At 52.5% G+C, this 13,005-nt stretch overlaps 1 protein-coding gene across 11 annotated transcripts in view; it reads right to left on the reverse strand.

Annotated features, from left to right (window-relative positions):
• Positions 1–13,005, reverse strand: part of CHD6 (chromodomain helicase DNA binding protein 6) — a 209,956-nt gene that overhangs the window by 161,940 nt on the left and 35,011 nt on the right. The gene's annotated exons all lie outside the window — the stretch shown is intronic.

Consider the following 13,005-nt stretch of genomic DNA (forward strand, 5'->3'; position numbering starts at 1 on the left):
CAGGTGACATGGGCTGAATAAAAGGAACAGACCCCCAGAGGTCCAACCCACATTGACTGTGACCATGCTGTCTAAACCAGCAGTCAATGGCAGAATGTCACGACCGGCAACCTGATCAGGTGTTCCTCCATTGCCTGCATGAAGAAGAGGTTTTTCCCTCCACTTGGTAACTCTATAAAGATGTCCCTGGCAGTGATAATCTTATTCTTCAATCCTCATGAACTAAGCCTGTATGGACTGAGGCTCATCCCTCAGAAGGATGCATTTTCAGAGACCCTCAAAAACAGCAGCTTATATCCTCATTAGCCTACATCAATAGCTTTAATGTATGCAATGTCTTACTTGTACAAATTTTCTCACCTTGTTTTCTCTTTCTTTCTTAATAAACCTTTAGATTCTAAAGGATTGGCACAGCATGCTGTTTTGGGTAAGATCTGAGTATATATTGACCTGGGAATGAGGCTAGATCCTTTGGGTGCCTGAATAATCTGAGAGAATCTAGGGAAACAGGTTTTAATAACCTCTCACCCAAGTAAGGAGGGATGCTAGTTTGGACATTAGGTGCAGCCGGGGAACCTGCGTGTTTGCTTATGCAGCTTCTTGCTGGCCAGGGGGGCCGGTAGAGGCATTTTTGCGGCTGGTTTGGTTTGCCTTGCCTTGCCTTATTGTGAAGGAAATCCCAGCCTGGGCTGTAAGAGGTCCAGTTTTAACCAATTTGCCCAGGGTTGGTTCTCTCTGCTTGGCCAAGAACCCTCTGAAGTATTACAGGGGCTTACAATGGAAAGTGTTGTGCCATGCTACCAAATCCATTTATAACGAAACTACTTTAAAAATAGGTAGGAAAAAGAACTGCACTTATACTGGTACATACATGGGATCTCAGCCAGTCTCTGCCATGCATCAGTATTTATGCGTCAACAGGTCCTAAAGCAAAGCTCACTGCTGCATAGGGTCCACAGTGCAGCTCTTCGACATACAGACAAGAAGGTCCATCATTAGACACACTCAGCTGCGTAGGGCACCACTAAATTTGGAGCACCACATGGTGCCCTATGCTGTGTATGCCTAGGGATGGGATGGGATGGGATGTTAAGCAACTACAGGGAGTGCCAACTCCAGTGGCCTCAGCCTGGCCATTCCCCATCCACTGGCTCAGCATTGGCTCTGGCAGCCACATCCCCTGGCTATGCCGTTCCTCCGCAGCAGGCTCAGCACCAGCTCCTGGGGCACCCAGCTCCATACTCTGGGTGCTTCCCCTATCCCACCCAAGGGCTATTGCTGGCCCCCAGTCACAACTCATACCACCTGGGATGCCCTAACCTGCTGGAAGGGTCCAGCTCTGAATTCTCACCTTTAAGGGACAAGGGCAAATCGGTGCCCAGGGTGGCTCTATAAACCTCCTTGGACATGGTGGACTCGCATGCCTGCATCAAATCTCCTGCAGTGGTCATGTGTCAGTGTACATTGATACAAACATTGGGACCTCCTCCTCCTCAGGTCCCTTCTTCTTGCAAAGTCAAGGCTCCTCTGCCTAAATAACATCTGAGGTACTATGCATTCCCTGGGTTTGCATATCCCACCCACCCAAAGGAAGTCCTTTAGGTCTGAGCAGCAGTAATGCCAGCAGCAGCACCCATTCCAATCACACTGCAGGCAGGATTCAGCCCCTACAATGGAAAGGGAACAGGTGCAGGGTCTCTCAGTGAACAAAACAAAGGCTAAGCACGGATGAAGTTTCAATATGGCCAAAAGCAAGGATTCTGATGTGACACTCGTACTGTGTGCCAATCCACATCCCGGATCCTTCAAAGCACCCTCCACCTTTGAATTTTGTTAGGGTAGCCAAGGTTTTAAAACTGTAACTGCTGAAAACAGCTTGTTAGATTGCTACCCTCAGCTGCATCCCCTCAGGGACCTTGATCATTCTGCCAAACAGGTGTAAACTTTGGCTTCTATGGACTTGGGTGCTGGTGCCAGCCAGCTTTCATGCTGCTTCTCATTCACTGCCATAACTATTTGGGAGCAAAGGGAAGGCGGAGGCTCTCCTCATATCACATACCCTGTAAAGCAGTGATGGGCAACCAAAAATAGGGAGTGGACTGCTTGAGAGACCCTCCCTCACCTCAGTGGGCCACAGCAACTTGCAGCAAACTAGGGCTCCATCTGCAGCCCCAATCTGCCCCTCTCACTCATGAGCCTCACCTGCATCAGGGCACTGGAGCACCACTCTTCCTACTCCTCCCCCTCCCACCCAGGGGTTTCAGAGCCAGAAACCACCTGATTCGCAGTCCATCCCTATTCCTCCTACTGCCTCCCAGAGCTGCAACAGCCATGGCTGTTCTGGCTCTGGGAAGGAGGGACAATAGCAGGGATGGAGCACAGATCAAGAGATTCATGGTTCTGAATGGACTGTGAAGGCAAGGGAAGAGCAGGCAGTGCAGGGCCCCAGTGCCCTAGAGCAAGAGAGAGAAGGGGACAAATGGAGGTCTTTGAGCCAGAAGTGGAGCCCCAACGAGCTGCATGCAGCCTGATGGCACATGTTGTCCATCCCAGCCTTAGGAGCCACATATTATTTCCTTTCAGCCCCTTTAACAGTGAGAGGGATGGAGGCCAGATACTTCCAGATGGTCCAGTTATCGTTCTGTATAATTTTAATGATAGGGAAGGTATAGTAAGATGCAGGCCTAAGCCCATACAGCACAGGCCTGGTGTGAGGCTTAGCAACAACGGACAAAATATGGCTCAAAGCAAAGCTAAGCCGTGAGCAAGAGGCAGGCCTCTGCCAACAGAACTTGGCACAGACAGGGCTGAGAGTACAAAACACTAATTGGTAATTGGTCCAGGTGCAGAACAATAATTGGTATACGCTGTAATAACCAGGTCTCACCAGCTCATTAAGAGAGACCTTGATACCTACTCCTTACAGATACAGACCCAGGTTCAGGAAGGTCTAAAATGACAGCATGATGGACAGTGATGATCCAACCAAACCATGAGGTACAGGGAGATGGGTGACAATCTGATGATGTTAGAGGGTAGCAACCTGACTAACATCAGCAGTAAAACGTACTTTGTTTTTACCTGTACATAATGATGTCTTGGGGGTGGGGGGGCTGTTTGTCTGACCTTGGGGGGGGCAGCAGAATTCCCACTGGCCATGTCAGTCCATTGCTGCAGGTACATCTGTACAATGCACTATACTTGACAACTCTTATTTGTACCTTGCTTGGCAATAAACCCTTGCAGGGCATCTTCAATCCTTCTGTGGTCTTTGGGGAATCTCACGGGGTCTGATGAGATTACTGGTCCCATATAACTGAACACACATGCAAGCAGCCTTCTGGTTATCATCAGTGGAGCCACAGACCCATGAGGACACAATAGCAGTAAATCCAAACTACAGAGGGTAGCCCTTGAAGGGCCTTCTGAGGTTATGAGAGCCACTATGTGGTCTTCTACCAGCACTGCCTCCTTTCCTGCATTACGGGCTATGCAGAAGAACAAGTCCAGGTGGGCTTTGTGGTCAATAGGAGGTGGTCAGCATCCCTGCTGCAACTTATCTGGGGATAAGGAAGATGAGGCCAAAAGCAAAAATGGGCTGCTTCTTTAAGTCTCCCAGGTGTCCCACTTGCATGCTCCCATGGCAACCATTGGATAAAGTATACCCTGACAGGGCATCAGGCTGTTGAGGAACCATAGCCTCAGTAGCATCCTTACTGCCAGGAGACTTCATGACCATGGCCTCAGGTAGGTAAGATGGGGGAAGTGGGGCCGACAGCTACCGTGGGTACCAGGTCAAAGTGGGCCTGACTTCCAGCACCAAGAGTGAAAGAGATGGAGCCATGCAGTCACCCTTAGAATGACCAGGGCCACAGAACTAAGCCACCCACAGACATGCAACATGATGGAGCAGAGCTACTAGCCCTTGAAAGGGGCCACCACCAAAATAAAAATCAGTGATGGAGTTCCAGGACCCCTTGAAAGGCTAGGCCACAAGGTAAACTGCCCCCTCATCAGCAGGCCTCCGTGGGGACATCATCCCTGGTGACCAGAGATAACAGATCGCAGATGCTAGAAAAGTGGAGAGCCAGTGAAGAGGCATCCAGGGTCTGGTGGTATCCCAAGGGTGTCCAAAAAGGCCTCTGAGGTGGCAGGGGCCAATGAGGTTGCCAGGACACTGTGGATCCCCCATTTCTGCTTGATGTATGTTTAGCACTTCCAGATGGAACTGACCTGGCCTCTGTCATAGCGAGCCCCAACAGAGAGGACCACGGTCATGCAGAGGAGCTCTGGGCAGGTGGTTTGTGTAGAACAAAAGAGGAGCAAGTACTGGTGCCAGGAAGAATTGGAAAGGACCTGATACTGCAGGAGCAGGAAGAGTGCCCAGCCACTGGGACCAGGAGACAGTCCCAGGAGTCCAATACAAGGGAGTGATGTCACACATTGGAGTTTGATGAGGAATGGCACTGGCAGCTCCATGCAGGGGAGCATGATGCCACTTACCTCAGCTCTGAGTGCGACTGAGCTGCCTTGGATACCAGTGAGCCCTGCTGGCAAGCCATAGACCTAGACCACTAGGTAAGATGGCACGGGTCTGTGGAAAGGGAGCACCACATCAAGGTGGGTTTGCCTCATGATGGCACCTCTCTGGGCACTACCAGAGGCTGAGATTTATGTGACTGAGTTAGGGGTGCCATGAGTTCAATTGAAATCTCAATCTCCACCGCATCCCCCCTCAGTGGAGTGCTGCTTGGTGCTGGACCCAATAGTGTCTGGGCTCCTGGAATCAACAGTGCTACTTCGTAACCTTTGAAAGGAGAACGCTGCTTTGTGGTCCTCTGGCCTGCCAGAGGCCTGACAGAACTGCATAGGACCTAAGCTCTCTCCCACTTCTTGCGACATTTTGGACAGGGAGTTGGAGCAGTGCCATGGCTCTGTCTCTCTGTGGTGCTGGGGAGTTGCGGTGCCATGGCTCCTTGGACAGAGTCTCTTGACTGAGCCATACTGTGCACTGATGCCATGGCACTCTGCACCAATGAACTTCGGCCCGTGTTTGGGAGCTGCCAAGCTAAGTGAGGCTTCCATTAAGAGCTGCTTTGAGCAGAAGTCTATTTTTCATGCAAGGTTTGAAAGCCCTGCAGATTGCGCAGCAGTCTGCCTGAGGCATTTCCCCCAAGCAGTTTAAGCAGGAGTTTTGGGGGAAATGGGCTATTTGGCATGGGCTTTCAGCACAAGCCACAAGCTTTTAAGACCTGGGTAAGCAGTAGGAATGTTAGGAACCATGAGGGTAAGAGAAAGAGAAGACAAAATATAATGCCACAGTATGCCTACACCTTAAATACTGCATGCAGGTTCTGGTCACGCTATCTCAAATTATATTAATTTAAATTGCAAGTAGTAATACAACTAGCAAAGAAAATAATTAGGACTATAGAACAGCTTCCAGAGAAGGATAAATTAATAACAAGGGTTTCTCAAGTGTCTTCTTTCTGAGCCTGCACCTTTCCCCCAAACATGCTATGAAAAGTTCCACAGCGTACCTGTGCCACAACTGTTTTTCTGAAAATCCAGCACCTTTAATGCTGACTTGGGCTTTTAAAGGTAGCAAGCAGGCAATTGTCCTGGGACCAACAACTACAGGGGTTCCACAAAGAAAAGTTACTCACCGTAGTAACGGTGGTTCTTCGAGATGTGTCCCCGTGGGTGCTCCACCATAGGTGACGGCTTGGCCGGCGCCGCAGATCGGATCTTCCAAGCAGTTTCTGCCGGACCGCACATGCGCCGGCGCGCACCGCTCCCTGGCGCGCTCCTGGCCATGTGCACGATCCGGTCCCCGCCAGTTCCTCGACCAACCGCCTTGGGTGCCCCTGCAAAACACTAACAGAGATCCGAAGCGGGGAGGATGGGCGGGAAGTGGAGCACCCACGGGGACACATCTCGAAGAACCATCGTTACTACGGTGAGTAACTTCTCTTTCTTCTTCGAGTGTCCCCATGGGTGCTCCACCATAGGTGACTACCCAGCAGTAACCCAAGATAGGTGGTGGGTAATCGGATTACGTGCAGCTGGTCCCCAAGAGGACCGCTGCAGAGAGACGGGTATCCTCTTGGAATACCCTGTGAAGGGCGTAATGTTTGGCGAAGGTGTCGTAGGATGACCAGGTCGCCGCTCTGCAAATGTCTTTCAATGCAACGCCCTTGAAAAAGGCTGTTGATGCTGCCACCGCCCTGGTGGAATGAGCCCTGGGAGTGGCCGACAAAGGAGTCTTTTTGAGCTCGTAGCACATTTTTATGCAGGATACAATGTGCTTTGAGATTCTCTGCGATGAGAGACCTTCTCCTTTCGATTTGGGAGCGAGGGAGACTAGGAGTCTATCCGTTTTCCGAAAGGACTTGGTCCTGTCTACGTAGAAGGCTAGCGCCCTCCTCACGTCCAGGAGGTATAGGCGCGCCTCTTCGCTGGAGTTATGAGGCTTTGGATAAAACGAGGATAGAACAATAGGTTCATTGATGTGAAACTCGGAAGAAACTTTGGGAACAAAGGCTGGATGCAGCCGTATGGTTACCGCCTCCTTGGAAAAGACAGTGCAGGGTGGCGTTGCCATGACTGCCGCAAGCTTGCTCACCCGACGAGCTGACGTAATTGCAAGAAGAAAGGTCGTCTTTATTGTAAGGAGGCGAAGGGGAACCGTGGCCAAGGGCTCGAACGGTGGTCCCATGAGTGTGGTAAGCACCAGGTCCAAGCTCCACGAGGGTGGACTCGGTTTCCGAGGGGAGTAGAGGTTTACCAACCCTTTGAGGAACCTGGTAACCATAGGGTGGGCGAACACCGTGTGCCCTCCATCCTCATGTCTGAACGCCGAGATGGCAGCAAGGTGGACCTTTAACGAGGATAGCGAGAGTCCTGCTCTCTTGAGGTCCAGTAAATACTCTAGAATTGTAGGTATAGGCACCGAAAGGGGGGCCAGCTGCTTGGTAGAACACCAAGCCACGAAGCGAGTCCATTTTTGTTTGTAGGTTTTCCTAGTGGAAGTCCTCCTGCTACTTTCTAGGACTTGCTGTACTTCCACTGTGCATGTGCTCTCTAGGGAGCTGAGCCATGGATTAGCCACGCTTGCAGTCGCAGGCTTTGGGGGTGCGGATGCACTATGGACCCCTGGGCTTGCGTGAGCAGATCCGGCGCCACCGGAAGAGGCATCGGTGGGCGGTCCGACATGCGCAGGAGTAGGGGGAACCATTGTTGGCGATCCCACGTTGGGACTATCAGGATCATCCGAGCCTTTTCTCTCCTGGCTTTTTGCAGAACCTTGTGGATCAGCACTGCGGGGGGAAACGTGTAAAGCAGGGGGCCCCCCCACGGGATCGCGAACGCGTCCCCCAGGGACCCCCGGCCCAGCCCTGCTCTGGAGGAGAATCGTGGGCACTGTTTGTTGTGCTGAGTGGCAAACAGATCTATTTGGGGAAACCCCCATGCGTGGAAAATCGGCCGTAGTAGATCGGGACGGATCTGCCACTCGTGGGTGAGCGCAAAACACCTGCTCAACTGGTCTGCCTTCACGTTGTGCACGCCCGGCAAGTATGAGGCTCTCAGGATTATATCGTGGGCGATGCACCAGTTCCACAGGCGGATTGCTTCCGCGCATAAGGTACGGGATCGAGCTCCTCCTTGCCTGTTTATGTAAAACATGGTGGAGGTATTGTCTGTACTGATCCCGACGACTTTGCCTTGTATACGGTCTCGAAAGTGTTTGCAGGCGTTGAACACTGCTCTGAGCTCTAGAACATTGATATGTAGAGACTGTTCCGTGGGTGACCACAGTCCTTGAGCCACCTCTTTGCCCATGTGCGCTCCCCACCCTATGAGGGAGGCATCCGTAGTGAGGAAAACCGATATTTGCGACTGATGGAAGGGTACCCCTGTTAGCAAGTTCCCGGGGTTTACCCACCATTGCAGGGATTCGCGCACCCCAGGTGAGGGCGACACCACCCTGTGAACGGTGTGTACTGCCGGCTTGTATACACTTGCCAGCCAGTGTTGCATGTTGCGCATGTGCAACCTGGCGTTCTGTACCACAAACGTCGCCGCTGCCATGTGGCCCAGCAGCTGCAAGCACGTCAAGACCGGCACTGTAGGGCTGAAGGTGATGACCTGCACGAGGGAACCGATGGCTCGAAAGCGAGCCTCTGGTAGGTATACTCTCGCCGAGACCGAGTTTATGCGAGCCCCTATGAACTCTATGTCCTGTGAGGGGTCTATCTTTGATTTTGCCAGATTGATAACCAGGCCAAGTGAGGAGAACGTGTTTGCTGTGACGCGTATCATGCGGAGAACCTCCCTTTTCGAGGTCCCTTTGAGCAGGCAGTCGTCCAGACACGGGAAAATAAACACCCCCTGTCTGTGCAGGTAGGCTGACACCACTGCCAAGGTCTTGGTGAAGACTCTGGGGGCCGAGGAAAGGCCAATCGGTAGGACCTTGTATTGGAAGTGTTCGTTGCCCACCATGAACCGGAGAAAACGCCGGTGAGCCGGATGGATGGTTATGTGGAAGTACGCGTCTTGTAGATCGAGGGCTGCGAACCAGTCTCCATCGTCCAGTGCTGTAAGGATGGAGGCGATCGTGATCATCCGAAAACGTTGCTTGCGTAGATACCTGTTGAGGCCACGAAGGTCTAAGATGGGCCTCCAGCCTCCTGTCTTTTTCTCCGTCAGGAAATACCGAGAGTAGAACCCTTTCCCTTGCAGCTGCTCCGGCACCTTTTCCACCGCCCCTATGAACTCGAGGTGGGCCACCTCCTGCCTGAGCCTGGCTACATGGGAGGCCTCCTGGGGGTGGGGCTTGGGCGGGGGTCGCGGCGGCGGGAGCGACTGGAAGGGGATGGCGTACCCCGTGGCTATGATCTCCAGCACCCATTTGTCTGTGGTGATCCTTTGCCACTGGTCGTAGAATGGTCGGAGGCGATGGTGAAAAAGTCGTTTCGGATGATCTTGTGCAATGGTGGTGATGGCGCAGCCCTGGATCTGTATGTCAAACTTGTGGCCTTTGGCCCCGCCCCGAGGACGGACGGCCCTGTTGTGAGCGTCGCCTGGGGGTTCTGTACTGCTGGTGCTGCTGATGCCGCCCTTGCTCGTAACCCCTGTGATACTGGGGGCGCTGTTGCTGGTACTGGTACCGCCTTTGCTGTGGGTAGTACCTTTTCTTTGAGTATGGAGGGGTGTAAATCCCCAGGGTCCTGAGTGTGGCTCTTGAATCTTTACTGGAATGGAGGACCGAGTCAGTTGATTCAGCAAACAGCTTCTGCAAGTCGAAGGGAAGGTCGACTATCTTCGCCTGCAGATCTCTCGGTATACCCGAGGTCTGGAGCCAGGACTCCCGTCGCATCACCACTGCAGTTGCTGTGGAACGTGCTGCCGTGTCCGCAACGTCCAAAGCAATCTGAACTTCCATCCTCGCAGCCGCGTAGCCCTCTTCCACTATGGCCTTGAGGACCGGCTTTTTGTCCTCTGGAAGCGAGTCCATGAGGGAAGTTAATCTGGAATAGTTGTCGAAATTATGGTTCGCCAAGTGCGCTGCGTAATTTGCCATTCGCAACGTTAAGGTGGAGGAGGAGTAGACCTTTCTGCCGAACAGCTCTAGCTTCTTGGCATCTCTGTCCGTTCCCCCTGTTTTAAATTGAGATGTTTTTAATCTTTGTTGCGAGGACTCCACCACCAAGGAGTTTGGCTGGGGGTGGCTAAACAAGAACTCCATGCCCTTCGCCGGCACGAAGTATTTCTTATCCGCTCTCTTTTGGACAGGCGGAATAGTTGCAGGGGTCTGCCATATGGTAGTGGCGGACTCCAAGATCGCTTCATCAAGCGGTATTGCTACTCTGGAGGAGGCCGGGGAGCTCAAATTTTTAAGGAGCTTATGATGTTTCTCTTGCACTTGTGCTGTCTGGATGCCTTGCGTGAAAGCTACCCTCTTAAACAGCTCCTGAAACTGTTTGAGATCGTCCTTAGGATGGACATCCCCTAAGGCCGTGGCCTCATCCGGGGAGGAAAACGAGGAACCGCTGGGGTACATTTCTTTGGACCCTTCCGGTTCTTGATGGTGATGGTGCGCCCTCTCGCTGGAGGTTTGCGAGGGAAAAATCTCGTGGGTCCATGGCCAGTCCCCCCTGGGATGCTTGAGTCTCTGTCCCCGATCGCGATTGCCCTCGGGGGTACGAGGTAGTATGTGGGGATCTTTCCCTGGTAGATTGCCGATGGTGTCCATGCCCCGCGTGGTAGGGACGACCATGGCAGTATAGGCACTGTTCCTGGGAAGGTGACCTTGACCATTCCCTTTGCACGTACCCTCTGTGTCTGGGAGAGGGGGATCGTCGAGACACTGGAGAGAGCGATTTTGCATAATAGTCCAGCCTTTCAAATCCCAGGAAGGGTGAGGGTGGTGCCAGCCATGGGGAGGCTGATTGCAGGAAAGGAGAAGGGGGCTCCGGGTAGGCTAGGGGGGACCCCTGCCTTCTGGTTGGAGTCTGCAACATGAGCGGAGGGCTGTGAGAAAAGAGCTCCACAGCCCTGTCTGGAGAGGGGCTGCAGTGCCTCCTCTTGTGTGCAGCCTTTCCCCTCCCTAAGGGAGGTGACTCCGCCCCCTGATGGGCGGGGGATCCCGGCCCCGTCGGCACTGTGCTAGGCACGCTCGAAGGCGGTGCCGCACGTGCGGAGTCCTTCTGCGCCTGCAGGCTACGTGCCTGCACGCTCTGCACCGCCGGTTCCCCGGGGGTCGGTGCCGCTGCCTGCGGTGCCGCCGGTACCGGCGCTTGCTTAGCCGCCGCCCTGCCTGCGGTGCGGGGCGGCTGGCTGATTATCGGAGGCTGAGCCGCTTCCACGTGGCTCTCCGTGCCGCCGCCGATCAGCTGTTGCTGCGGCTGGGGGCTGCTTGCTCCTCCCGTCCCGCTCACTGTTGCTGCCGGCAGGGATCGGGTTGGAGAAACTTTCCTCCGTTTTTGCGCTGATGGAGTGAGGGAGGCAGCTTTTCTTCTAAGGGCCCCGGAGGGTCCCTCCTGCTGCGGCCGCTCCGGCACGTCTGGCTGGAGGGCCTTGTCAAGAAGCAGCAGTTTAATCCTCATCTCCCTGTCTCTCCGTGCTCTGGTTGTTAATTTTGCACAGAAGGCGCATTTTTGTGCCACATGGGACTCCCCCAGGCACCTTATGCATAGACTGTGCCCATCGGACACTGGCATCGCCTCTCGGCAGGACTCACATTTTTTAAAGCCTGAGGAGGACATTGTTGGTGAGTCTTTGAGTTTGTTTATGGGTACTTAGCACCTTCTTTGTGCTGTTTCCCCGTCCGATGGCCTGCCTCAGCAGGAGGGCTGATGGCCCTAGCTCCCGGCCTCCGGCGCTTGTTACTGGGACTGGCTTGAGCTGTCCCTCCGTAGCTTGTTTGTTTTTGTTTTTGTTTTTTTTTTTTTTTTACAAAGTAACAACCGGCTACTTATGGTAGCCTAAATAACTGAAAACTTTAAAGAGAAAACAAATAAAGTCGTTGAATACGCTATGTGGCTTTAGCCTAGTCGGATTCCGTCTGCAGCCGACGGCGGTTGAGAGGAACTGGCGGGGACCGGATCGCGCACATGGCCAGGAGCGCGCCAGGGAGCGGCGCGCACCGGCGCATGCGCGGTCCGGCAGAAACTGCTTGGAAGATCCGATCTGCGGCGCCGGCCAAGCCGTCACCTATGGTGGAGCACCCATGGGGACACTCGAAGAAGAAAGCTAAGTTGCTCAGGCTCCTGCAGAAAACTGAACCCCTATTTCCACTGCCTGGGGTTGAAGTCAATGTAACACCAGGCCTGCTCCGATTCATTTTGGCTGATCCCATGAAGTCTACTTATCAGGTGGGGTGGAGGGCCTTGGCAGAGAACTGCTGATTAAAAAGACTGGGATTGTACAGTTTAAACAAGAGACAACTAAAGCAGGATTGACAATGGGCTATAAAATTAACAACAGTATAACGGTGCTATTTGCCCATTCACATTACACAAGACTAAATGGTCATACAATGAAATTAACAGGCAGGACATTTAAAACAAGCATAAGGAAGTAATTCTTCACACAACACCACAGTCAACCTGTGGACTTAATGGGATGCTATGCAGGCCAGAAGTATACCTGCATTTAAAAAGCTATGCAAGTTCACAGAGGACAAGTTCATCAAAAATTATTAACTAAGATGGTCAGGGACTCAACCCCACACTCTGCGTGCTGGAAGCTGGGATTAGACAACACGGAACAAATGACTGGATACATTGTCCTGTTCTGCCCATTTCCTCTGAAGCATGTGGCACTGCTACTGTCAAAAGTGACAATACATGCTTGATCAACCAGCTTGATCATTCTTATGTTCTTCTGGCCTTAGAATTGATGAATTCTGCATGCCAGGAAAGTTGTCCCAGCCTACTGTCTCCCCACTACAAATGTTCACTGTCCCTTTGAAGCAGTGTTTCCCAAATGGTGTTCCTTGGAACCCAGGGGTTCTCTAAAGTGAAAATAAAGGTTCCACAACAAAATTCCATTACAATAGCAGATTCCTCTGTGGCTCCTGCCCTGCCACCGCTGAAACATAAGAACATAAGAATGGCCATACTGGGTCAGACCAAAGGTCCATCCAGCCCAGCATCCCATCTGCCGACGGTGGCCAATGCCAGGTGCCCCAGAGAAGGAGAACAGAAGACAATGATCAAGTGATTTATCTCCTGCCATCCATCTCCTGCCCTTGTTCTGAAGGCTAGGGCACCATACTTTATCCCTGGCTAATAGCCATTTATGGACCTAACCTGCAAAAATTTATCAAGCTCTTTTTTAAACCCTAATAGAGTCCTGGCCTTCACAGCCTCCTCGGGCAAGGAGTTCCACAGGTTGACTGTGCGCTGTGTGAAGAAAAATTTCCTTTTATTAGTTTTGAACCTACTACCCATTAATTTCATTTGGTGTCCCCTAGTTCTTGTATTATGGGAAAAGGTAAAT

Source organism: Carettochelys insculpta, chromosome 17 (genome assembly GCF_033958435.1).
Source record: "Carettochelys insculpta isolate YL-2023 chromosome 17, ASM3395843v1, whole genome shotgun sequence".
NCBI classification, from domain to species: Eukaryota; Metazoa; Chordata; order Testudines; family Carettochelyidae; genus Carettochelys; species Carettochelys insculpta.